This window comes from Scyliorhinus torazame, chromosome 4 (genome assembly GCF_047496885.1).
Source record: "Scyliorhinus torazame isolate Kashiwa2021f chromosome 4, sScyTor2.1, whole genome shotgun sequence".
NCBI classification, from domain to species: domain Eukaryota; kingdom Metazoa; phylum Chordata; class Chondrichthyes; order Carcharhiniformes; family Scyliorhinidae; genus Scyliorhinus; species Scyliorhinus torazame.
This window is the reverse complement of record NC_092710.1, coordinates 279,078,893-279,105,173: the sequence shown is the minus strand read 5'-3', so window position 1 is coordinate 279,105,173 and position 26,281 is coordinate 279,078,893. Positions and strand designations below refer to the sequence as shown.

Here is a 26,281-nt window from a genome sequence, read left to right as displayed (position 1 = left end):
GCAGAAGCAGCATGCTATAGACATGCTTTGTGACCCCTACAACCGGAAATTCAGATCAAAACTCTGCAGTCCTGCCATATCCAGCAGTAGCTCAGACCAAAGGATAATATTGACTCTTGGAGTTTCCAATATACATGCTTCAGAAAGCTTTTTCAACCAAATCATACCGCGTAATGAAATTGGTGATTTGCCAAAACCATTACTGTATTCAGCTTCTAAAACAGGGAAGAACAAATAATGATCGAATTAAGGCAATCAGCTGCTGACCTCCGCTTCCTTGTTTTTTCAGGCAAATTAAGGCCGTTTTTCAATGTTCTGAATTACAGCATTCTCCCACCAGGAGGGCAATCTTTGCTTGCAAACTGGGCTAATTGAGTGAATGAAGAGAAGTTGCACGTCCAGCATTATTATAATACTGGGTTATATATCACCCCACAGAGCACGTGCAGGTTTATTTTTCGGCAGTGGTAAAGGAAGCCTTGGACAGGGGGTGAAAGGGCACCTACTACTTGCATATGCTGCAGACAGCGCATTGAAAAGAAGCTCCTAATTATCTGTGCACAGATTTACAGAGGTCATTACAAAGTGCGCCTTGCAGGTCCATTAAAGTCTGGGTTATATACCCCCCTCATATAAGCATGGCTTTCATTTGACAAAATGCCCATTGGGTACCAATAAAATTATAAAAATGTAATATTGCTTCACATGGACATGTAGGCCAATCTGCCCTGAACTCTGTCTCTCACTGAAGATAAAAAAAAGAAGAGGACAGAAAAAAAGCTCTGGTTTTTTACAGTTATTGCCCTTGAGCCGTGCAAAGAGCTGGGGGTTTTTATGAGGTACATGAAGCACTAAAGTCTTGCAAAATCTTGCATCCGGTTTTGATTAAACAATGTCTAGCCTTAGCAAACATTGTTAATATGCATTATGTTTTAAAGATTGATTGTTTTTAGTTTATTTCCCCCTTCCTGCCAGCACCCTACAGGCACAGACGCAGCTGCTGTTCAGCGCACAAGGATTCTAATCTTCCAGCTCACTCAAACGCATTACGTGTTAGTTACCCAGTGCCTCAGATTTATTTATTCTGCACCCATCTGCTGACAAACAAAATCCAGTTAAATCTTGCTAATTTACAAGATGTTCACATTCCTTTGGGTTTTGGAATGCTGCTAAAGTGAAAATCAGATCAACAGCGACATGCCTCCTACATATCTTTAGTTAAAGATCAATTCATTCCAGCGCCCACAAATACTGAACCATAGGCACCACCGGTTGTTTCAGTGGAGTATAGATCCGCTTAACTGTAACGCTGTTTACTTCTGTCATTTGGCTGGCTCTCCCCCCCCCCCCCCCCCCCCCTCCACACATCTACATGCAGCAGTGCAACTGATTTGTCATGGTTACCTTGAGTCAGCCATAGATCCTGGTTGAGACTATCAGTCTATAAGAACACAATGGAAACCCTGCATGTCCTCACATTCAAATCTCTCCACAATCATTTATCTCCGAACATCTGCCATCTTGTCCCATTATACATTCCCTCCCACATACTTCGGTCCTCCAAATCAGTCCTCCAAATCATGAGCGTCCCCTTGTTTGCCCGACCATCAATGGTGGAGCTTTCCATTACTCTCGAAAGAACTACAGTTTTCGACTTCTCATTTAAAACCTTTTTCATACAGAACTTCAGCCATCTCTCCTAACTCCTTTCCCATGGCTAGTATCGATTCTCCCGATTAATACTTCGGAGAGCACCTTGGAACACCAAGCACATTTAAGGTGCTGCATAAATGTAGCCTTCTTGTTGTTTCCACATTCTTGTATTGGAAGTCGTGCAACCTTGGGCCCAATGAGCAAGCATGGTAATGTGCACTGTCACTGGTGTTAGTCTCTCACATCAGTCTCCAGACTCACCTATAACTCGAACTGAAGAAGGAAGAAAGAATTTTCATTTTTATGGTGGTTGGAATTCTCTGGCCATTGGGATTCTCTGTTCCCGCTGGCAGCGCTGATCCGCTCGTGGGTTTCCCGGTGGTATGGGGTGGCTTCAATGGGAAATCCCATTGGCAAGCGGCAGGAAAGAGAGAATCCCGCCACCAGCGAAAGCGCGCTGCTGAGAAACCCGCAGCCGGGGGACCGGAGAATCCAGCCCAGTGCCTTCCGTGATCATAGAATCGCTACAGGGCAGAAGGAGGCCATTCGCCCCCTCGGGTCTGCACCAACCCTTCGAAAGAGCATCCCACCCAGGTCCACTCCCCCCCTCCACTCCACCCCACCCTCATAACCTGACTTGCACTGAGGGGCTATTTAGCATGGCCAAGCAGTCTAACCCGCACATCTTTGGACTGTGGGAGGAAACCGGATCACCCGGAGGAAACCCATGCAGGCACGGAGAGAAAGTGCAACCTCCACGCAGACAGTCACCCGAGGCCGGAATTGAACCAGGCTCCCTGGCGCTGTGAGGCAACAGAGCTAACCACTATGCCACCGTGCCGCTCTCGATCTCCGGATGTCCTTTACAGCTAATGAGGTACTTTTTAAATGTAGTCACCACTGTAATATAAGAAAAGCTCATCCATTTCAGTACTGCATCGTACCATATGAAATGAAATGAAAATAATTTATTGTCACAAGTAGGCTTCAAATGAAGTTACTGTGAAAAGCCCCTAGTCGCCACATTCCGGCACCTGTTCAGGGAGGCTGGTATGGGAATTGAACCAGCGCTGCTGGCCTGCCTTGGTCTGCTTTAAAAGCCAGCTATTTAGCCCTGTGCTAAACCAGCTCCATTATATATTTTATATATTAAATATAAAATATATATATAAAATATATATTTTAACACAGCATATTCTGAGTATGTTGTAATTACTGGCATCTTTTACCTTTAGATATTGACAGGTCTCCTGCATATTGCTGTTGATGTATATTGTTCTTGAAAATTGACAAGTGTATACTTGTTAAAAAAAGTAAATGATCCCAGAAGTAAATAAAACAGTCAGTTTTATATATATTTTTGTATGTTCCTGGTTTTCTATTACTGGCTTTATTATTTTTCACTGTATGTGTCAGACAAACACTGCCCAGACAGTTCAGACATGTCAATGTGACATGTTATTTTCAGATACATAAACCTACCGAAAGCAGAATTTGTTCTTAACCTTAACATATTTTAGTGTGTTTGCCAGAACATCTAAATTGAGGGAAAAAATCAATTCAGCACAAAGGCTACTTTCTATCATCGACAATTGGAAATTGCAGAAAATGCAACATGGCAGGCACATTGAGTTTTCCCCATCCATTTTATTAGCCGTCAGTTCCCTGGTCATTTATCCTTCCCCTATCAGCTTACTTCGAAAAAAGAATTTCTCCCCTTTGAAACATATCAATTAACTATGATTTCATGCCTTCCTCTCTCACCTTCCTTCAAAGAAAAATTTCCCTTGACTCACGTTAGTTTCGTTTAGATGCGAATGCTCCATCTTGTTAATTTGTATATTCTTTGACGAGGGAAGAATTGGTCCCTGCCTATCCTGTTAATTCCCTCACTTTCACAAAAAATGTAAATATTTTACCAAATGGAGGAATATTATTATTACAATTGTACGTTCACGGTTGCAACATTTTTTGAAGAAGAAGACTTTGACGGGTTAGTTTATCGACCTGAAGCATTAATCACTCTCTCCGTCGATGCTACCTGACCGATTGTGTGTTTTCCTGCATTTTCTGTTTTATTTCAGATTTACAAAAGATTAAGATTTTGCTTTTGTTTTACACTATCTAGTCTTTGCTGCATCTAATGTCCACGTGGAGTTGTTTTCAAAGGGAAATTCAAACAGAGTTGGCAAGGTTTTAGGCTTGATTTGTTCGGTTTAATTTTTAAAAAAAATCTTTTTTGTCACAAGTAGGCTTACATTAACACTGCAATGAAGAAAAAACTTGTTATAGGATATAGCATAGGGAGGGCACAGAATTATAGAATCATAGAATCATAGAATTTACAGTGCAGAAGGAGGCCATTCGGCCCATCGAGTCTGCACCGGCTCTTGGAAAGTGCACCCCACCCAAGCCCACACCTCCATCCTATCCCCACAACCCAGTAACCCCATCCAATACTGAGGGCAATTTTGGACACTAAGGGCAATTTAGCATGGCCAATCCACCTAACCTGCACATCTTTGGACTGTGGGAGTAAACCGGAGCACCCGGAGGAAACCCACGCGCACACGGGGAGAACGTGCGGATTTCGCACAGACAGTGACCCAAGCCAGGAATCGAACCTGGGACCCTGGAGCTGTGAAGCAATTGTGCTAACCACTATGCAACCTTGCTGCCGATAAGTGAGGAGATCATAATGGCACAAAGTGAAGGTTTTAACAGTCCATTGTGTTTGATTAGTAGACAACACCTTGATCAGCCCAATACAGTATAGTTTGTCTTCTCTCTACAAAACTCTTATGAAACATCGATTGCTGTGAGCAGGTTTGATCGGATCCGTCCTCACCCTAGCCGTCATAGCCTGTTCAGGTACACGGAGAGAGAATTCAGAATGTCCAAATTACCGTTTGGCATGATAAGTTCAGACTTCTGTACTGTCAATCCTCAAACCTAGCCACAACATAATGATGCAATTGAGACGATGTTTAAGGACTAGTTTCTCTTTGCTCCTGTGGTTTGTAATGCCACCGAAGCCCATACTTAGGTTCAGAGCTTGTAATTCGCTCCCATTACTCTAAAAGTGATCTTAAGGTAATAAGTGAGCACAATTTTTTTATATGGAGAGTTTGCAGACCAGCTTGGCTCCTGCAATAGCTCGAATCAGGTTGTTCTGAGATTATGTTTTAAATCTGTTAATTCCCAGCATTTTAAAGAATGGCTCTGTTAACTACTAATGACATAATTTCTAAGGAACCATTTTAGGTTGTTTTTAACTACTTGATCTTCTCCTTCCAGATTCTCTTCATCTCTGAGTCATTGGGACACAGTTCCTTTGTACTTGTCATGCAGCCATCTCATTCAAGATGTCGTGATGGTGAGTGTCGCAAATCATGGCTGAGGGTAATCCTGGCCTCATCTGCGGTGCAAACACACAGCCCCACATATGCAGGCACCCATAAACAAAGACACACACAGAGACACACACATTCATGCTCACACTCACTCATTCATGCACATGCACACATACAGGCACCCACATAATCTTACACACACATACATAGCAATACACAGACACAAGCACACACACCAGTGATAGCAAGAAGGGATTGTCAAAAATTGACTAAGGGCAGCACAGTGGTTAGCACTATGGCTTCACAGCGCAGTGTCCCAGGTTCGATTCCCGGCTTGAGTCACTGTCTGTGCGGAGTTTGCACATTCTCCCTGTGTCTACGTGGGTTTCCTCAGGGTGCTCCAGTTTGGACATACTGAGTTCTCCCTCTGTGTATCCGAACATGTGCCGGAATGTGGCGACGAGAGGCTTTTCACAGTAACTTCACTGCAGTGTTAATGTAAGCCTACTTGTGACAATAATGATTATTATTGTTATCAATTATTAAGATGATCTTATGGAATGGATGTGGGAATGGGAAGTGTCTAGTTCAGATATCTGCAAAATATTGCAGTGCAATCCTGAAGGGGTTCATTTCATGCTAGAGAGAATGACAATCTGGGATATTTCCACGTGAAAGTGCCGAGTGGAGCTTCAAAAGGTATTGGTAGCTTTGGGATTGCTAGCTACATTCTTTGAGGGTTAACCTCAATGTAACAACTTCACAGGCTGCCCATAATTTGTTCGGGACTATGAGATCAGTTTTGATACCATCAGTAGTTTGTGCCCCGCATCTGTTAGCAACACGAGGAGGTCGAAGGTGCTCCTGGCTCTGGAGAGTGCCAATGAACCTGCTTCCTGAAGGCATCACTAATGTCTACATATAATGAAGCTTCAGACATGGTCCACGCACCATTTGCTACAAGAGAAAGATTGTTGGAACTTGGATTCGCTGCTCCAGTGAGGTGAGTAACCTCAGACCTCGAGGAGAACTTGATCATTAGGATCCCAGTGTCAATCAGGTAGCACCTCACTGAAGTTAAAAGAACAGGACCTAGAGCAATTCAGACAGAGGGTACAGGGGGCTGACAGGAAAAGATATAATTATAGGTGGTGCATTTGAGCTGGTTGGCATGTTGCTCTGGGAAATAATCAGTGTCTGACCACAAACATCAGAATTAATTTCTGTGCATTCTTGCAACTATTTGGAGTTGAATAGAACAAAGAACAAAGAACAAAGAAAAGTACAGCACAGGAACAGGCCCTTCGGCCCTCCAAGCCTGTGCTGACCATACTGCCCGTCTAAACTAAAATCTTCTACACTTCCTGGGTCCGTATCCCTCTATTCCCATCCTATTCATGTATTTGTCAAGATGCCCCTTAAACGTCAATATCGTCCCTGCTTCCACCACCTCCTCCGGCAGCGGGTTCCAGGCACCTACTACCCTCTGTGAAAAAACTTGCCTCATACATCTCCTCTAAACGTTGCCCCTTGCACTTTAAACCAATGCCCCCTAGTATTTGACCCATCCACCCTGGGAAAAAGTCTCTGACTATCCACTCTGTCTATGCCCCCCATAATTTTGAGACCTCTATCAGGTCGCCCCTCAACCTCCTTTGTTCCAGTGAGAACAAATCAAGTTTATTCAACCTCTCCTCATAGCTAATGCCCTCCATACTAGGCAATGTCTTGGTAAATCTCTTCTGCACCCTCTCTAAAGCCCCCACATCCTTCTGGTGGTGTGGCGACCAGAATTGAACATTATACTCCAAGTGTAGCCTACCTAATGTTCTATACAGCTGCAACATGACTTTCCAATTTTTATACTCAATGCCCCGGCCAATGAAGGCAAGCATGCCGTATGCCTTCTTGACTACCTTCTCCACCTGTGTTGCCCCTTTCAGTGACCTGTGGACCTGTACACCTAAATCTCTCTGACTGTCAATAATCTTGAAGGTTCTACCGTTCACTGTATATTCCCTACCTTCCAAAATGCATTACCTCACATGTGTCTGGATTAAACTCCATCTGCCATCTCTCCACCCAAGTCGCCAAACCATAAGACCAAAGGACATAGGAGTGGAAGTAAGGCCATTCGGCCCATCGAGTCCACTCCACCATTCAATCATGGCTGATTTCAACTCCATTTACTCGCTCTCTCTCCATAGCCCTTAATTCCTCGAGAAATCAAGAATTTATCAACTTCTGTCTTAAAGACACTCAACGTCCCGGCCTCCACCGCCCTCTGTGGCAATGAATTCCACAGACCCACCACTTTCTGTCTGAAGTCATTTCTCCTCATCCCTGTTTTAAAGTGACTCCCTTTTATTCTAAGGCTGTGCCCCCGGGTCCTAGTCTCCCCTGCTAATGGAAACAACTTCCCTACGTCCACCCTATCTAAGCCATTCATTATCTTGTAAGTTTCTATTAGCTCTCCCCTCAACCTCCTAAACTCCAATGAATATAATCCCAGGATCCTCAGACGTTCATCGTATGTTAGGCCTACCATTCCTGGGATCATCCGTGTGAATCTCCGCTGGACCCGCTCCAGTGCCAGTATGTCCTTCCTAAGGTGTGTGTCCCAAGATTGCTCACAGTATTCTAAATGGGGCCTAACTAGTGCTTTATAAAGCTTCAGAAGTACATCCCTGCTTTTATATTCCAAGCCTCTTGAGATAAATGACAACATTGCATTTGCTTTCTTAATTACGGACTCAACCTGCAAGTTTACCTTTAAAGAATCCTGGACTAGGACTCCCAAGTTCCGTTGCACTTCAGCATTATGAATTTTGTTAACATTTAGAACATAGTCCATGCCTCTATTCTTTTTTCCAAAGTGCAAGACCTTGCACTTGCCCACGTTGAATTTCATCAGCCATTTCTTGGACCACTCTCCTAAACTGTCTAAATCTTTCTGCAGCCTCCCCACCTCCTCAATACTACCTGCCCCATCACCTATCTTTGTATCATCGGCAAACTTAGCCAGAATGCCCCCAGTCCCGTCATCTAGATCGTTAATATATAAAGAGAACAGCTGTGGCCCCAACACTGAACCCTGCGGGACACCAGTCATCACCGGTTGCCATTCCGAAAAAGAACCTTTTATCCCAACTCTCTGCCTTCTGCCTGACAGCCAATCGTCAATCCATGTTAGTACCTTGCCTCGAATACCACGGGCCCTTATTTTACTCAGCAGTCACCCGTGAGGCACCTTATCAAAGGCCTTTTGGAAGTCAAGATAGATAACATCCATTGGCTCTCCTTGGTCTAACCTATTTGTTATCTCTTCAAAGAAATCTAACATGTTTGTCAGGCACGATCTCCCATTACTAAATCCATGCTGACTTCTCCTAATCCGACCCTGCACTTCCAAGAATTTAGAAATCTCATCCTTAACGATGGATTCTAGAATCTTGCCAACAACCGTAGTTAGGCTAATTGGCCTATAATTTTCCATCTTTTTTCTTGTTCCCTTCTTGAACAGGGGGGTTACAACAGCGATTTTCCAATCCTCTGGGACTTTCCCTGACTCCAGTGACTTTTGAAAGATCATAACTAACGCCTCCACTATTTCTTCAGCTATCTCCTTTAGAACTCTAGGATGTAGCCCATCTGGGCCCGGAGATTTATCAATTTTTAGGCCTCTTAGTTTCTCTAGCACTTTCTCCTTTGTGATGGCCAACATATTCAACTCTGCCCCCTGACTCTCCTGAATTGTTGGGATATTACTCATGTCTTCTACTGTGAAGACTGACGCAAAGTACTTTTTTAGTTCCTCAGCTATTTCCTTGTCTCCCATCACTAGATTACCAGCGTCATTTTGGAACGGCCCAATGTCTACTTTTGCCTCCCGTTTGTTTTTAATGTATTTAAAGAAACTTTTACTATCATTCCTAATGTTACTGGCTAGCCTTCATAATTGATCCTCTCTTTCCTTTTTTCTCTCTTTGTTATCCTCTGTTTGTTTTTGTAGCCTTCCCAATCTTCTGACTTCCTACTACTCTTTGCCACATTATAGGCTTTCTCTTTTGCTTTGATGCATTCCCTAACTTCCTTTGTCAGCCATGGCTGCCTAATCCCCCCTCTGATAACCTTTCTTTTCTTTGGGATGAACCTCTGTACTGTCTCCTCAATTACTCCCAGAAACTCCTGCCATTGCTGTTCTACTGTCTTTCCCACTAGGCTCTGCTCCCAGTCGATTTTCGTCAGTTCCTCCCTCATGCCCCTGTAGTTACCTTTATTTAACTGTAACACCTTTACATCTGATTCTACCTTCTTTCTTTCAAATTGCAGACTGAATTCTACCATATTATGATCACTGCCTCCAAAGTGTTCCCTTTAAGATATTTAATCAAGTCTGGCTCATTACATAACACTAAGTCCAGAATGGCCTGTTCCCTCGTGGGCTCCATCACAAGCTGTTCCAAAAAGCCCTCCTGTAAACATTCAATGAATTCCCTTTCCTTGGGTCCACTGGCAGCATTATTTACCCAGTCCACCTGCATATTAAAGTCCCCCATGATCACTGTGACCTTGTCTTTCTGACATGCACTTTCTATTTTGTGGTGCATTTTGTGCCCTTGGTCCTGACCACTGTTAGGAGGCCTGTACATAACTCCCATTATGTTTTTTTTGCCTTTGTGGTTCCTCAACTCTACCCACACAGACTCCACATCATCTGACCCTATGTCGTTTAGTGCTATTGATTTAATTTCATTCCTAATTAACAAGGTAAACCCGCCCCCTCTGCCCACCTCTCTGTCTTTTCGATAGGTTGTGAATCCCTGGATGTTTAAATGCCAGTCCTGAACCCCCTGCAACCACGTCTCTGTGATCCCTACCACATCATACCTGCCAGTCACAATCTGGGCCACAAGCTCATCTACCTTGTTCCGTACACTGCGCACATTTAAATATAGCACCTTTAATTCTCTATTGACCGTCCCTTTTTGATTTCTTAGTGTGGTGGACCTTTTTTTACTGAGCCTTTCCATACACTGTGTCATATTTTGTGAGATGGGGACTATCTTAACCTCTCCTGAGTTCTGTCTTTTCGTGCTTTTTTGTATTCCTAAGCAGCTACGCTTCCCACTGATTACTTCATCTCTTGGTTCCCTGTCTTTTCCTTCCCCCCCCAATCTCTAGTTTAAAGTCCTATTGACCACCCTATTTACTCTTTTCGTCAGAACACTGGTCCCAGCTCGGTTCAGGTGGAGACCATCCCAACGGTATAGGTCCCCCCTGTCCCAAAACTGATGCCAGTATCCCATGAAAAGGAACCCCTCTTTCTCACACCACTCTTTCAGCCACGTGTTAACTTCCCTTATTCTTGCCTCCCTATGCCAATTTGCACGTGGCTCGGGCAGTAATCCGGAGATTATGACCCTTGAGGACCTATTTTTTAATTTGAATCCTAGCTCTTTTCATCTCTAAACAGGTCCTCTTTTCTAGACTTGCGTATGTTGTTGGTACCGACATGGACCACAACAACTTTATCCTCCCCCTCCCTCTCCAGTATCCTTTCAAGCCGGTCAGAGATGTCCTGCACCCTAGCACCGGGCAGGCAACATACCATGCGGGACTCTTTATCCTGCTCACAAAGGATACTATCTATCCCCCTGATAATAGAATCCCCTACAACTACAACTTGCCTATTTACTCCCTCCCCTTGAATAGCCTGCTGAACCATGGTGCCTTGGTCAGCTGACTCATCCTTCCTGCAGCCCTGTTCGCCATCCACACAGGGAGCAAGTGCCTCATACCTGTTGGACAGAGTCAAGGGCTGAGGCTCCAGAGTTCCTGACTGCTGGTTCCCTTTATCTGCCTGACTTGCAGTCACACCCTGCTGTCCCTGGCCACTGGCAGGATTTAAACTACTTACTCTGACAGGTGTGACTGCCTCCTGAAACGCAGTGTCCAGGTAAGTCTCCCCCTCCCGGATGTGCCTCAGTGTTTGAAGCTCAGACTCCAGCTCATCAACTGTGAGCCGGAGCTCTTCGAGCAGCCAACACTTACTGCAGATGTGGTCGCTGCAGCTCGCAATGGGATCTGCCAGCTCCCACATCAAGCAGCTCAAGCACATCACCTGACCAGCCATCACTAATTAATTAATTAGTTTAATTTAAGTTTACGAGTTTAGCTGCGTTTTTAAAAAAAATTGGGGCAGATTTGCTGTCAACCAATCAGATCACAGCTTCCCTCTGATGTCACTTTTGGAAAATAAAACAAAACTGGAAAACAGGAAGTTACCGTTAGGTTTTTATACTCACAGAGACTTCTCCTCCTCCTCTGAACAGCTCCCAAAATTAGGCCCGAAGAAAGAGAGAGAACAAACCAGTCGGGAAAAAGCACCTTCTCCCACTCTTCACCAAATTACCTCACTGCACCAAATTACCAAATTCTCACTGTCTGTGTCTCACTCACTCAGGCTGTGTCTCCTTGACCAGCGCAATGATCACTCTCCCCCGCCACGGACACAGTCGCAGCAGTGTATACTATCTACAAGATGCACAGCAGCAGCTCACCAAGGCTTCTTCAACAGCACCGTCCAAACCAGCGACCTTCTCCCTCACCTAGAAGAGCAAGGGCAGCAGTTGAATGAGAGCATCACTGCCTGCAAGCCACTCATCATCCTGATTGGAAATATATGGCCGTTCCTTCACTGCCATTGGAGCGCCCTCCCTAACAGCACAGTGGGTGTATGTACACCATATATATTGCCGCCGCTCAAGAAGGCAGCTCACCACCACCATGGGCAATTAGGGATGTGCTGGCCTAATGTTACTGGCTAGCCTACCTTCATGTTTGATCATCTCCGTCCTTATTTCTCTCTTTGTTATCCTCTGTTTGTTTTTGTAGCCTTGTCAATCTTCTGACTTCCCACTACTCTTTGCCACATTATAGGCTTTCTCTTTTGCTTTGATGCATTCCCTAATTTCCTTTGTCAGCCATGGCTGCCTAATCCCCCCTCTGATAACCTTTTTTTTCTTTGGGATGAACCTCTGTACTGTGTCCTCAATTACTCCCAGAAACTCCTGCCATTGCTGTTCTACTGTCTTTCCCACTAGGCTCTGCTCCCAGTCGATTTTCGTCAGTTCCTCCCTCATGCCCCTGTAGTTACCTTTATTTAACTGTAACACCTTTACATCTGATTCTACCTTCTTTCTTTCAAATTGCAGACTGAATTCTACCATATTATGATCACTGCCTCCTAAGTGTTCCCTTACTTAAAGATCTTTTATCAAGTCTGGTTCATTACATAACACTAAGTCCAGAATGGCCTGTTCCCTCGTGGGCTCCATCACAAGCTGTTCCAAAAAGCCCTCCCATAAACATTCAATGAATTCCCTTTCTTTGGGTCCACTGGCAACATTATTTAACCAGTCCATCTGCATATTGAAGTCCCCCATGATCACTGTGACCTTGCCTTTCTGACATGCACTTTCTATTTTGTGGTGCATTTTGTGCCCCCGGTCCTGACCACTGTTAGGAGGCCTGTACATAACTCCCATTATGGTTTTTTTGCCTTTGTGGTTCCTCAACTCTACCCACACAGACTCCACATTATCTGACCCTATGTCGTTTAGTGCTATTGATTTAATTTCATTCCTAATTAGCAAGGCAACCCCGCTCCCTCTGCCCACCTCTCTGTCTTTTCGATAGGTTGTGAATCCCTGGATGTTTAAATGCCAGTCCTGAACCCCCTGCAACCACGTCTCTGTGATGCCTACCACATCATACCTGCCAGTCACAATCTGGGCCACAAGCTCATCTACCTTGTTCCGTACACTGCGCGCATTTAAATATAGCACCTTTAATTCTCTATTGACCGTCCCTTTTTGTTTTCTTAGTGTGGTGGACCTTGGTTTACTGAGCCTTTCCATACACTGTGTCATATTTTGTGAGATGGGGACTATCTTAACCGCTCCTGAGTTCTGTCTTTTCATACTTTTTTGTATTCCTACGCAGCTACGCTTCCCACTGATTACTTCACCTCTTGATTCCCTGACTTTCCCTTCCCCCCAATCTCTAGTTTAAAGTCCTATTAATCACCCTATTTACTCTTTTCGCCAAAATACTGGTCCCAGCTCGGTTCAGGTGGAGACCATCCCAACGGTATGGTCCCCCCTGTCCCAAAACTGATGCCAGTGTCCCATGAAAAGGAACCCCTCTTTCCCACACCACTCTTTCAGCAACGTGTTAACTTCCCTTATTCTTGCCTCCCTATGCCGATTTGCACGTGGCTCGGGCAGTAATCCGGAGATTATGACCCTTGAGGACCTGTTTTTTAATTTGAATCCTAGCTCTTTACAATCTCTAAACAGGTCCTCTTTCCTAGACTTGCCTATGTTGTTGGTACCGACATGGACCACAACAACTGGATCCTCCCCCTCCCTCTCCAGTATCCTTTCAAGCCGGTCAGAGATGTCCCGCACCCTAGCACCGGGCAGGCAACATACTATGCAGGACTCTTTATCCTGCTCACAAAGGATACTATCTATCCCCCTGATAATAGAATCCCCTACAACTACAACTTGCCTATTTACTCCCTCCCCTTGAATGGCCTGCTGAACCATGGTGCCTTGGTCAGCTGACTCATCCTTCCTGCAGCCCTGTTCGCCATCCACACAGGGAGCAAGTGCCTCGGACCTGTTGGACAGGGTCAAGGGTTGAGGCTCCTGAGTTCCTGACTGCTGGTTCCCTTTACCTGCCTGACTTGCAGTCACACACTGCTGTCCCTGGCCACTGGCAGGATTCAAGCAGCTCAAGCACATCACCTGACCAGCCATCTCTAATTAATTAATTAGTTTAATTTAAGTTTACGAGTTTAGCTGTATTTTTTTTAAATTTGGGGCAGATTTGCTGTCAACCAATCAGATCACAGCTTCCCTCTGATGTCACTTTTGAAAAAAAGTGGAAAACAGGAAGTTACCGTTAGGTTTTTATACTCACACAGAGACGGCTCCTCCTCCTCCGATCGGCTCCTGAAACTAGGCCGCGATCCCCGGGTTAAAGTAGGTTTTTATACTCACACAGAGACTGCTCCTCCTCCTCCGAACGGCTCCTGAAACTAGGCCGCCATCCCCGGGTTAAAGTAGGTTTTTATACTCACACAGAGACTGCTCCTCCTCCTCCGAACGGCTCCTGAAACTAGGCCGCGATCCCCGGGTTAAAGTAGGTTTTTATACTCACACAGAGACTGCTCCTCCTCCTCCGAACGGCTCCTGAAACTAGGCCGCGATCCCCGGGTTAAAGTAGGTTTTTATACTCACACAGAGACTGCTCCTCCTCCTCCGAACGGCTCCTGAAACTAGGCCGTGATCCCCGGGTTAAAGTAGGTTTTTATACTCACACAGAGACTGCGCCTCCTCCTCCGACGGCTCTCGCAACTAGGCCGCGATCCTCGGGTTAAAGTAGGTTTTTATACTCACACAGAGACTGCTCCTCCTCCTCCGAACGGCTCCTGAAACTAGGCCGTGATCCCCGGGTTAAAGTAGGTTTTTATACTCACACAGAGACTGCGCCTCCTCCTCCGACGGCTCTCGCAACTAGGCCGCGATCCCCGGGTTAAAGTAGGTTTTTATACTCACACAGAGACTGCACCTCCTCCTCCGAAGGGCTCCCGAAAATAGGCCTCGATCCCCGGGTTAAAGTAGGTTTTTATACTCACACAGAGACTGCTCCACCTCCTCCGAACGGCTCCCGAAACTAGGCTAAACGATATAAATACTCTGACAGTCCTCATCACTATCCGCAATTCCACCAACCTTTGTGTTGTCCACAAACTTATTCATCAGACCAGTTACATTTTCCTCCAAATCATTTATATATACTACAAACAGCAAAGGTCCCAGCACTGAACCCTGGGGAACACCACTAGTAACATCCCTCCAATCAGAAAAGCACCCTGCCATTGCTACTCACTGCCTTCTATGACCTAGCCAGTTCTGTATCCATCTTGCCAGCTCACCTCTGATCCCATGTGACTTCACCTTTTGTACCAATCTGTCATGAGGGACCTTGTCAAAGGCTTTATTGAAGTCCATATAGAGAACATCCACTGCTCCACCAGAATCAATCATCTTTGTGACCTTCTCGAAAAACTTTATCAAGTTAGTGAGACACGACCTCCCCTTCACAAAACCATGCTCCCTCTCGCTAATATGTCCACTTGCTTTCAAATGGGAGTAGATCCTGTCTCGAAGAATTCTCTCCAGTAATTTCCCAACCACTGACGAAAGGCTCACCGGCCTGTAGTTCCCTGGATCATCCTTGCTACCCTTCTTAAACAAAGGAGCAACATTGGCTATTCTAACAGTAATGAGTAAAATTTAGGCTTTTGCCTCATAAAGGTATAGTCAGAAGACTTTGGCAATGGGACACTTTGTGAGGGTGTGTGAGAAAGGAAAGTCAAACATTAAGTGACTTTAAACTTACAACAGTGACAATAGGTGCAATTTAACTGAATGGGAACAAAGTCCCATGGCGAGCACGTTTAGCCATGGTGTTTCCCAGCACTCACCCCCCCAACCCCAACACCTGCACAGGGCACCCCCAGCCGATCGCCTACACGTAAAAAATGCCAGCTTGGCATTTAGCAGAGCCAACCTGGTACCCTTGCAGTGACCCTGCCAGCTGGCAGTGCCACATGGGTGCCTTGGCAGTGCCAGGCTGGCACTCAGATGACACTGCCAGGGTGCCAGCTAGCACCAGCAGTGCCACCCTGTCTAAAGGGCATGCTCTTGGGGCCTCTGATCCCCAGTAGTCCCCCACAAGTCCCGTTCCGTTGGGTCCACAAACTTACTAATCAGACCAGTTACATTTTCCTCCAAATCATTTATATATATTACGAACAAATCATTTATATACTTAAAGAAAATTGAACAAAAAGCAGGTAGATAAGTTATGGTACGTACAAGTCAGTGATTAAACAATAAGTCCAAATCAAATGTGCGAGTCCAAAACCCTTCAATCATCATGGTCAAATGTCTCTCTTGGTGGGGTGGTGAGTTTGCTGGTGGCATGTCCTTGTGAACGCCATCGGTGCCCCTGTGTATCAGGAACCAAGAAGTGGTCAAATCACTTTGCTGTCTGATTTGGAGTCTTTTCTTTCCCGATGTTTGTGATGGTGATGTTGGATGGCATCTTGTAGCTGGTAAGTCGTTGATGTTGAAGAGGTACCAGCAACAGTATCATTCGAGGTCATGTATGTGCCATATGTGGACGTTGGATAATACTGTGCATACTGGTTTTGGCCAAATGCTGTGTAGGAAGGGTAATCCTGATGAGAACTGTTGAAGCTTGTCGAATTGGAAACAGAATTGCAGCTCGCATAAATACCTGGTGATGGTGTGAAACTAGAACCTTGCATCTGATAGGAATATGCCATTTGGCCAGGCTGGGGTGCAGCAAATCCTGGGCTGTAACTAAGGCATCCAGTCTGCAGTGCAGATTGTGCTTGCGGTAGTCCTCCTTCGGTCTTGATTCCATTAGTGGGCGATCCGTAGTGCTGGCCTGTTTGAGAATATGCTGCATAGACTGCTGGCTGCTGCATTCCTGAATACTGGGGTTGTCCAGCATAAGCTGTCATTGACTGCACTGCTGGTGTGGAAAGAATATGTGGGTATGGCTTGGAAGGATATAGCTGAGGTGAATATTGGTGTATTCCTCTTGGACTGTAGCCACTACTTGTTATTACTGACCCAGTGTAATTGTCAAGTGATCCATCTCCTGTCGTCGTCGTCACCCTGAGCGTGCCGTCAATGAGTTTGCGTCACTCCCTGCCTGGAGTAAAGTCCAGCTTACGTGAATCAGAATTGGCGTTTGGTTGCTCTCCACCTGGAGTCTGGTCTGTTTCACCTGAGTCAGTGTTGGTTTGTTGGTGCTCCCCATCCGGAGTCTTAGAGGTTCACTGGAGTCAGCTGAGCATGTTCCGTTGATCCAAGACGCCACAAATTACACAAAAGCAATGGAATTCCTTAAGGAACACTACGCGCAGAAGGCGAATTGGCTCTTCGCCAGGCATGTACTCGCCACCCGCTCGCAACTACTTGGTGAGTCCATCGAAGACTTCTGGTGGGCCCTAATTCCACTCGTACGGGACTGTGACTGTCAGGCCGTTATGGCCGCTGAACACGCGAACCTCCTCATGCACGATGCTTTCATGACGGGGATTGCATCGGACTGCATCCGAGAACGATTACTGGAAGGGGCCACGCTCGAACTGGCGGAGACGAAAACTTTGGCGCTCTCCATGATGGTCGCATCGCGTACTGTGCAATCGTACCCCTCCCGTCGCGCTGCCAACCCTTCTACTCCTTCCTATCCCTCCTGGACCCCATCGACGACCTCCTCAGCCGGGGCCCTGCCTTCCCAATACGCCTGCGCCGCACGCCGATCTGCGCACCCCGGGGGTCCCCGCTGCTACTTCTGCGGTCAGCAGAAGCACCCCCACCAAAACTGCCCGGCCCGCACTGCCGTTTGTAAGGCCTGCAGTGAAAAGGGCCACTTCGCGGCTGTGTGCCAGGCCCGTGCAGTCGCTGTGATTGCGCCCGCTATCGCCCACTACCCCACGCCAGACGCACAATGGGAGTCGCCATCTTCTCCCGGGTTCATGAGCGACCAATGGGCGCCGCTATCTTGTCCCCCTTCGGCCACGTGCGCCCCATGGGCGCCGCCATCTTGTCCCGACCCCGCAATGTGCGTACCATGGGCACCGCCATCTTGTCCCGACCCCGCAATGTGCGCACCATGGGTACCGCCATCCTGTCCCCCACAGGGTCTCCGGACATCCCGACATCGGAACCGCACATGCTCGCCACCCGAAGCACCCGCAGCTCGCTTCGATGACGCTGGACCAATCTCACAGGCACAACCTGGCCACCGCGTCGACGACGGTGAAAATCAACGGCCACGCGACCTCATGCCTGCTGGACTCAGGGAGCACCGAAAGCTTTGTACACCCAGATACGGTAAGGCGCTGCTCCCTCACGGTCCACCCTGCCAATCAAAGGATCTCCCTAGCCTCCGGATCCCACTCCGTCCCGATCCGATGCTTTTGTACAGTCACCCTCACGGTCCAGGGCGTAGAATTTAGGAACTTCCGCCTCTATGTCCTTCCTAATCTCTGTGCAGCACTCCTGTTGGGCCTGGACTTCCAGTGCAACCTCCAGAGCCTCACCCTCAAATTCGGTGGCCCCTTACCCTCCCTTACCGTTTGCGGCCTCGCAACCCTCAATGTCGATCCCCCCTCCCTTTTTGCCAATCTAACTGCGGATTGCAAGCCCGTTGCCACTAGTAGCAGATGGTACAGCACCCAGGACAAGACCTTTATCAGGTCCGAAGTCCAGCGGCTGCTTAAGGAGGGTATTATCGATGCCAGCCACAGCCCCTGGAGAGCCCAAGTGGTAGTGGTTAAAACTAGGGAGAAACACAGGATGGTCGTGGACTACAGCCAGACCGTCAATCGGTACACGCAGCTCGACGTGTACTCCCTCCCACGCATATCTGATATGGTCAATCACATTGCGCAGTACCGGGTCTTCTCAACAATTGACTTGAAATCCGCCTACTACCAGCTCCACATCCGGAAGTCGGACCGGCCATACACGGCCTTCGAGGTGGACGGTCGCCTCTACCACTTCCTTCGGGTCCCTTTCGGCGTCACAAATGGGGTCTCGGTCTTCCAAAGAGAGATGGACCGAATGGTCGACCAGTACGGTTTACAGGCCACCTTTCCATACTTAGATAATGTCACCGTCTGCGGCCATGACCGGCAGGACCACAATGCCAACCTCGATAAATTCCTCCGCACTGCCACTCTTCTCAACCTGACCTATAACAAAGAGAAGTGTGTGTTCAGCACGACCCGGTTAGCCATTCTCGGCTATATAGTCCAAAACGGACTTCTCAGGCCCGACCCCGATCACATGCGCCCCTCATGGAACTTCCCCTCCCCCACTGCCCCAAGGCCCTCAAACGCTGCCTGGGGTTCTTTTCCTACTACGCCCAGTGGGTCCCAAACTATGCGGACAAGGCCCGCCCACTCATTCAGTCCACCCAATTCCCCCTCGCGGCCGAGGCACAACACGCTTTCGCCCGCATCAGAGCAGACATCGCCAAGGCCGGGATGCGCGCAGTGGGCGAGTCACTGCCTCTCCAAGTAGAAAGCGACGCTTCAGACGTCGCCCTTGCCGCCACTCTAAACCAGGCAGGCAGACCCGTGGCATTCTTTTCCCGCACCCTTCATGCCTCTGAAATTTGACACTCATCCATCGAGAAGGAGGCCCAAGCTATCGTTGAAGCTGTGCGGCATTGGAGGTATTACCTGGCCGGTAAGAGATTCACTCTCCTTATGGACCAACGGTCAATAACACACAGCGGGGCAAGATCAAAAATGTTAAAATTTTGCGGTGGAGAATTGAGTCCCTACACGACAGCCCTTGTCACCCGGGGGTCACTCGATTGTACCATCTGGTCAAAGCTCGCAATCTGCCTTACTCCGTCGAGGAAGTAAGGACAGTCACCAGGGACTGCCAGGTCTGTGCGGAGTGCAAGCCGCACTTCTACCGGCCGGACCGTGCGCGCCTGGTGAAGGCCTCCCGCCCCTTTGAACACCTCAGCGTGGATTTCAAAGGGCCCCTCCCCTCCACCGACCGTAACACGTACATTCTCAGTGTGGTTGATGAGTACTCCAGATTCCACTTTGCCATCCCATGCCCCGATATGACGTCTGCCACCGTCATCAAGGCCCTCAGCACCATCATCGCTCTGTTCGGTTTCCCCGCCTACATCCACAGTGACAGGGGATCCTCATTCATGAGCGATGAGCTGCGTCAGTTCCTGCTCAGCAGGGGTATAGCCTCCAGCAGGACGACCAGCTACAACCCCTGAGGAAAGGGGCAAGTAGAACGGGAGAAAGGGACGGTTTGGAGGGCCGTCCAGCTGGCCCTATGGTCCAGGAACCTCCCAGCCTCTCACTGGCAGGAGGTCCTCCCTGACGCTCTACACTCCATCCGGTCACTATTGTGCACCGCCACTAATAACACACCCCATGAACGTGTTTTTACCTTCCCCAGGAAGTCCACATCCGGGGTGTCACTCCCCACTTGGCTCGCATCTCCAGGACCGGTCCTCCTCCGTAGGCACGTCCGACTCCACAAGGCGGTCCCCTTGGTGGACAGGGTTCACCTTCTCCTCGCCAATCCTCAATATGTCAACGTTGAGTTCCCCGATGGCCGCCAAGATACTGTCTCACTCAGGGACCTGGCACAGTCAGGTTCCACCCCAACACCCCCCCGCCACCCATGCTCCCACCAGACCACCCCCCCTCCCCTTTTCCACTCCCAGAGTTCCCCAATGACTGGCCAGCATCAGCACCGCCATCACCGCCATTGGTGCCACCTCCACCACTGCCATCACCGACTTCGCCGCCACCGTTACGCCGCTCCCAACGAAGCACCAAAGCACCAGACCGGCTGAACCTTTGACGGACTCCGGACCATCAACATGGACTTTTCTTTTCCTACCACTGTAAATAATTGCACTAATTGTATATAGTTTCACGTCACCCCCGCCGGACTCATTGTTAACAGGGGGTGAATGTGGTGAACCACTGTATTAGGAGATGGAAGGTAGGACCTGCACTACAGGTTCGCCGGTGCTCCTGCCGACTGGCTCCGCCCAGGGAGAACTGTATAAATATGCGTGACCTCCAGTGCCCTGCCATTTCGCCAGCTGCAGCAGGAGGCCACGCATCTGACTGTAATAAAGCCACAGTTGTACCCAACTTTAGTCTTTGTGCAATTGATGTGCATCAGAGAGGTTCGAGCGAATGAGGTTGGCAGTAACGTGGTGTCACTGGAGTCACCAGTGGTCTCACAGTGATCGTCGAGTGCCTCTGTACACACGAGCTGAGGTCTGTCACATTGCACATCTTGCATGGCAAGTGGGATGCTGTCGTCACTCGTCTCACATACAGTGGATAGAGCCTCAGTAGCTTCTTGTTGTTCACTTGGGCTGGGTATACTGTCAGAGTCATCTCCTTGTGGCTCAGACAATGTGGGTGGACCGTCATAGTCGCTGTGTTGTTCATTTGGACTGTCATAGTCGCTTTGTTCTTCACTGGAGCATGATAGACCGAAATGCATATCATCACAAAGACCAGAGTGAATTGCGCTCGCCCGAGGTGTCTGAGGCAAAGGGGATAGATCCCAATGCCTTGGGTGCCTTGGGAAACTGCATATTCGAGAAAGACTAGCTGTCTCGCTCTATTTATGCAGTTTTGCCAAAAGGTGATCCCGCCCACAATGGGCAGGATTAGCATCGCAGCGTCTCGCGAGATAGTGGGTACAGAAGGCTGACAGGATAAGACATAATTATAGATGGTGCATATGAATTATTGGCAAGTTGCTCTGGGAAATAATCAGTGTTTGACCACAAACATCAGAGTTTATTTCTGTGCATTCTTGCAACTATTTGGAGTTGAATAATAATGTGTAAAATATATGCTTTTGTCTCATAAAGGTACAGTTACCTTTATGGGTGCAGCGTGGCCGTTTGATCGCGCCCAACATTTTAGGAATAACCTTTTGGTTGGAAAATCTCATGGGATGTTATGAGTTGTTAAAGTTCCTTGGGATAAATTACAGGTCTTGAGGTAAGTTTTTAAATAGAGGGAGGGATCATTGATAAGAAATCCTCCAAAAGTCAGAGCCCACTCAATATCGCTTCACCTTCAGCCAGTATTCTTGACTATTCGAGGGTCACCAAACCATGGCTCACCATTGATTTTACTGCTAGGCAGCATGGGGAGACAGGCCCCAAGTCTACTTCAGTTGAAACGGGGATCAAACCCTGTGCTGTTATTGTTATTCTGAGCGACAGACTAGCCGCCTGTTCAGAGTTTTTATTCTTCGGCTCTGTGACGGATTGGAGAACAGGAGAGGGCCTCTGTCCACACAGTGAGTTAATTAGTCACACAGGTTTTTGTTCAACCCCTGGGCAAGCCGACTTTATTGCAGACACCAGATGTGGTCACTTCCATCCACCTGCAGCTAAGCACTCACAGGTTTTTAACACTTCATTTGCATCAATGATCTGCTCCTCATCATCGCACCTCCAGGTATACAGTGGTTTGTGGGGGAAATTCTGGGATTCATCCATTCACACCATCGTTCAGCCTTATTCCTCACACTGGGAATTATATAGTCTCTAATTTTCCTCTGCATAACTTCACATGGTAGATTTGTTGCATGTGCTTTTGTGCTGCAGGGTGAATTTTCCATCATCAGGAAAAAGGTAAAGGGAGATTAGCAGGCTGCCCATCCCTACCACAGCTTCCAATCTGTGGGTAATTGCATGCTCTATGTGAACTCCCAACAGTGGGGTGGAAATTCCAGTGTGGCTGGTTAATTAAAAAGCCATGAAAATGCAAGTGTCCTTTCGTCAAGGTACACAGAGGGAGAATTCAGAATGTCCAATTCACCGAACAAGCACGTCTTTCGGGATTTGTGGGAGGTAACCGGAGCACCCGGAGGAAACCCACACAGACATGGGGAGAACTTGCAGACTCCGCACAGATAGTGACCCAAGTGGGAACTGTGCTACCGTGCCGCCTCCACATGGCTGTGGGTCTGGAGTAACATGTAGACCAGACCAGGTAAGCAGAGCAGATTTCCTCCTCTGAAGATTATCAGTGAACCAAATGCGATTTTACAACAATCTGGTGGTTACATTGTAATTTTTAACTTAATTTCAGAATTATTAATTAATTTATTTTGAATCACCTCAGCTGCCAATGTGACATTTGAACTCAAGTCTCCAGAGCATTAGGCTAGGTCTCTAGATTCCTATCTCAGGGTGCCAAGGTAGTAGTAGGCAGGGTAAGTAAGCTGGCAGGGTGATAGGTGGCAGTGTCGCTAGGGTGGCAGGGTTGTAGATTGGTTAAGGTGTCACCTGGGTAAGGTGGCAGTATGGGTAAGGTGGTGAGATTGGGTTGGGGACATTTGTCAGAGTGTTTCGGGGGCGTCGTAAGGTTGGGGGGGGGTGGAGTCAGAGAGCTGAAGGTTGGAATGCCAGTGGGTCTAGGGGGTGAGGTGAGGGGGGTTCGAGGGTCAGTGGGGTCAGAGGAGAATTGGAGGATGGATTCAGAAGGTTAGGAGCTTCAAGGGTCAGAAGGGGTGGTCAGTTGTATAGTTATCCAGTTTAAAATGTTTTTTTCCTGACCAACATTTTGTGGGTAGCTATCGGCACCCTCCAAAGTCTCTGACTCTACTTCAGAGTTGGAGAATCTTTTGAAAGGTTCTGATACAGGAAAATTGCCCCTCAAAAGTTTAAACTTCCCGGGCAATTCCTGTAGAGTCCTTGGATTGGGACTTCGAAGGCTCCCCTCAGCACATCTCCATTGGTACTCCCGGGGTACAACTACCGCAGACCAAAGATTTGGGTCAATGAGTTCAGAATTTGTTCTTCCACAACTTTACCACAGATGACTTGGCTTTTCATGACACTAAACATGAGGATCAACCTGCAAATCCTTTCAGTACATGACAATGGCAGAGGTCAAGATTGGGAGAGACTCCTGATCAACGATGTGACGGAAAGAAATTAGGGTCTCTGCCAACATGATCCATTGCTCCAGACTACAACGCGCATGTAAAAGTACATGCTGCCAAAGCAACTCAGGGCACGATTCTGCGGAAACATTTCCAAGTGCTGTTGCGAACGGGAATTGTCCCGTGTTTCCCTGTGCTCGGCCCAACAAGACTGGCAACACTATTCACCGTTAATTGGTCCACTTAACGAGGCCTCATGGGCTTCTCACCCCAAATGCTGGCTCACCAACTAATTCGCTGGGACCACGCTCGTTAGCTCCCCGCTAACAACGTCGAGCAGCACTTAAGCTGTACTTGCACAGCCAACCCCATCCAGCTCGCAACAATGGCGCTGAGGAGACGGCCCCAAGATTCGGGGACGCTGACCTGGGGAGGCTCCTGGATGTGGTGGAGGTCAGCAGGGATGCCCTGTTGCCCCGGGATTCCCAGAGGGTGAGCCACAAGGCAGCCAGTGCTGCCTGGGACGAGGTATGCAGCTGGCTGCCACCACCTCTGATGTGCATCCTGGGGACACAACTAGATGTAGTGGTAGAGCTAGGATGGCAAAGCACACTGAGGATCATTGAGGGAACTGGGGGAGGAGGGAACAGGGTAGGTAGCGGGTGAGGGATTGGTAGGGGGTGAGGGGTGGGTAGGGGATGAGGAGGTGATGCATCAGGAAAGGGGGGCATATATTGAACAATAAACGTCCTTGTGCACAACCAGGAGGAAGCCTCTATCACTTTCTTCCGCAATGCATTGCTGCATGCAGGTGACGGGTGTGAGCGAGCACTCAGCAGGGGTCAGATTATGGCATAGATTGAGCGGCACAGGCGCCCAGCTCTCAGCGGGTTATAGTTCCCTTCCTGCCCTCGACGGTGACCCGTGGACAGTGCCAACACTGACCCAGTACCCTGAAGTAATGTGACACATGCCCTGGGAGGGAGAGAAATAGGGGTGGTGGGTGGGGCAGAATGTGACGATGGACCAGGCCACGTCCTAGGTGAATCAGGCTAGTCTGGGGGCCTCCCTGGCCCTCCGGGCTTGCCGGGCCCTCACCGCCGCCCCTGTCTTGCAGTCTCCAGCTGGGCCTCAGGTTCCTCCCAGGCCTCGTCCTCTAGCCCATGATGGTCCGGTGCCTCCTCATCATCCTTGTCCCTGTGCTCCTCCTCCTTCACCTCCTCCTCCCCCTCTTCCCAGATGGCCACATGTTCCTCGTCACCAACCTCCAGCTCGTCGCCCCGCTGCTGTGCAGACCACAACAAAGTGGGCGACCCTCCTGGCGGTGTACTGGAGTGCACCACCGGAGCAGTTGAGGCATCTGAACCCCATCTTGAGGAGTCTGATGCACCGCTCAATGACAGCCCAGGAGGCTGCATGGGCCTCGTTCTAGTGGTCTCCGCTTCAGTCTCTGGCTTCCATACTGGTGTTATTCGCCAGGTCCTCAAGGGCTAGCCTTTATCCCCCAAGAGCCAGCCGTCCATCCTGAGGGGGTCCTCGAAGAGGGCAGGGATGACCAACTGTCCCAGGATGTCGCTGTCATGCACACTCCCAGGGAAGTGGGCAGACACAGACATTATCTGCATCTGGTGGTCCCACAAGGGCTGTACGTTAAGGAAGTGGAATCCCGTTCGGTTAACATAGGGCACCCCCAGATGGCCCGGTGAGCACAAGGCAGTGTGTGTGGTATCTATGACTCCCTGGACCTGGGGCATCCCGGAGAAAACTGCTGCCCTGGCATCCTGTTGGGCCTGGTCCATGGCAAAAATGATACAGTCTTCCGCCCGGGCATACAGGGCATTCGTGACCTGCCGGATGCACCGTGGGCAGTGGCCCGCAAGATACCACACAGGTCCCCCCTTGAGCCCTGCAATGATCCCGTGGCATAAAGATTCAGGGCTGCAGTGACCTTGACGGCCACCGGGAGCGAGTATCCTCCTCCTCCACGTGGTGCCAAGTCCGCGAGTCTGTGGCACAGGCGTCACACCATCTCCTTGTTGAGGCGGAGCCTCCTCCGGCACACACTGGCCATTTGTTTGAATGACCAGCGGTGCCTGTACATCCTTGGCCGTCGCAGGAGTCCCCCTCTGAGTCCCTCCCTGATGGGAGGCCAGGTCCTCAGGGTGTGGGACAGGGTCCAGCACATGGGCCGCTGGCTCGAGCATCTGCTGCTGCTGCTCCTGGTGCATTCACCGACGGCTGGCCACATCGCATAACACCAGCATCACAAGGGCAACCTCAGTGTCCAACATCCCTACCATAGTATTCAATATCTGTAAGGCATTGGGAGAGGGTGTGAGACCGACAAACAGCAGTGGCTTCCACCCAGGGACCCTCCATTCCCTCGTTGATCCCCACCCTATCCGGAACACCCTCTCCACATGCTCCAGGCCGCAGCGGGCCCCCTTTACCGGGCCCAAGACACTGTACCCCAGACACCCGCTCACAACACCACCCAGACCGGGTGCTGGCCCCCTCCCCATGGCAGTCTGGCCACAGATGCTGTCAGACCTGCTGAGTTTATCCAGCAATTTCTGTTTTTATTTAAGATCTCCAGCATCTGCAGTATTTTGCTTTTCTTTTGAGTGAGACAAGAAACTGCCTTCCATAGAAACCAAGCCAGATATGTGCTGACCTTATCAT

The 26,281-nt window shown here is 48.6% G+C and overlaps 1 pseudogene; it reads right to left on the bottom strand.

Annotated features, from left to right (window-relative positions):
* Positions 1 to 36: 36 nt before the first annotated feature.
* LOC140411491 (protein phosphatase EYA4 pseudogene) lies at positions 37 to 26,281 on the bottom strand (annotated as a pseudogene).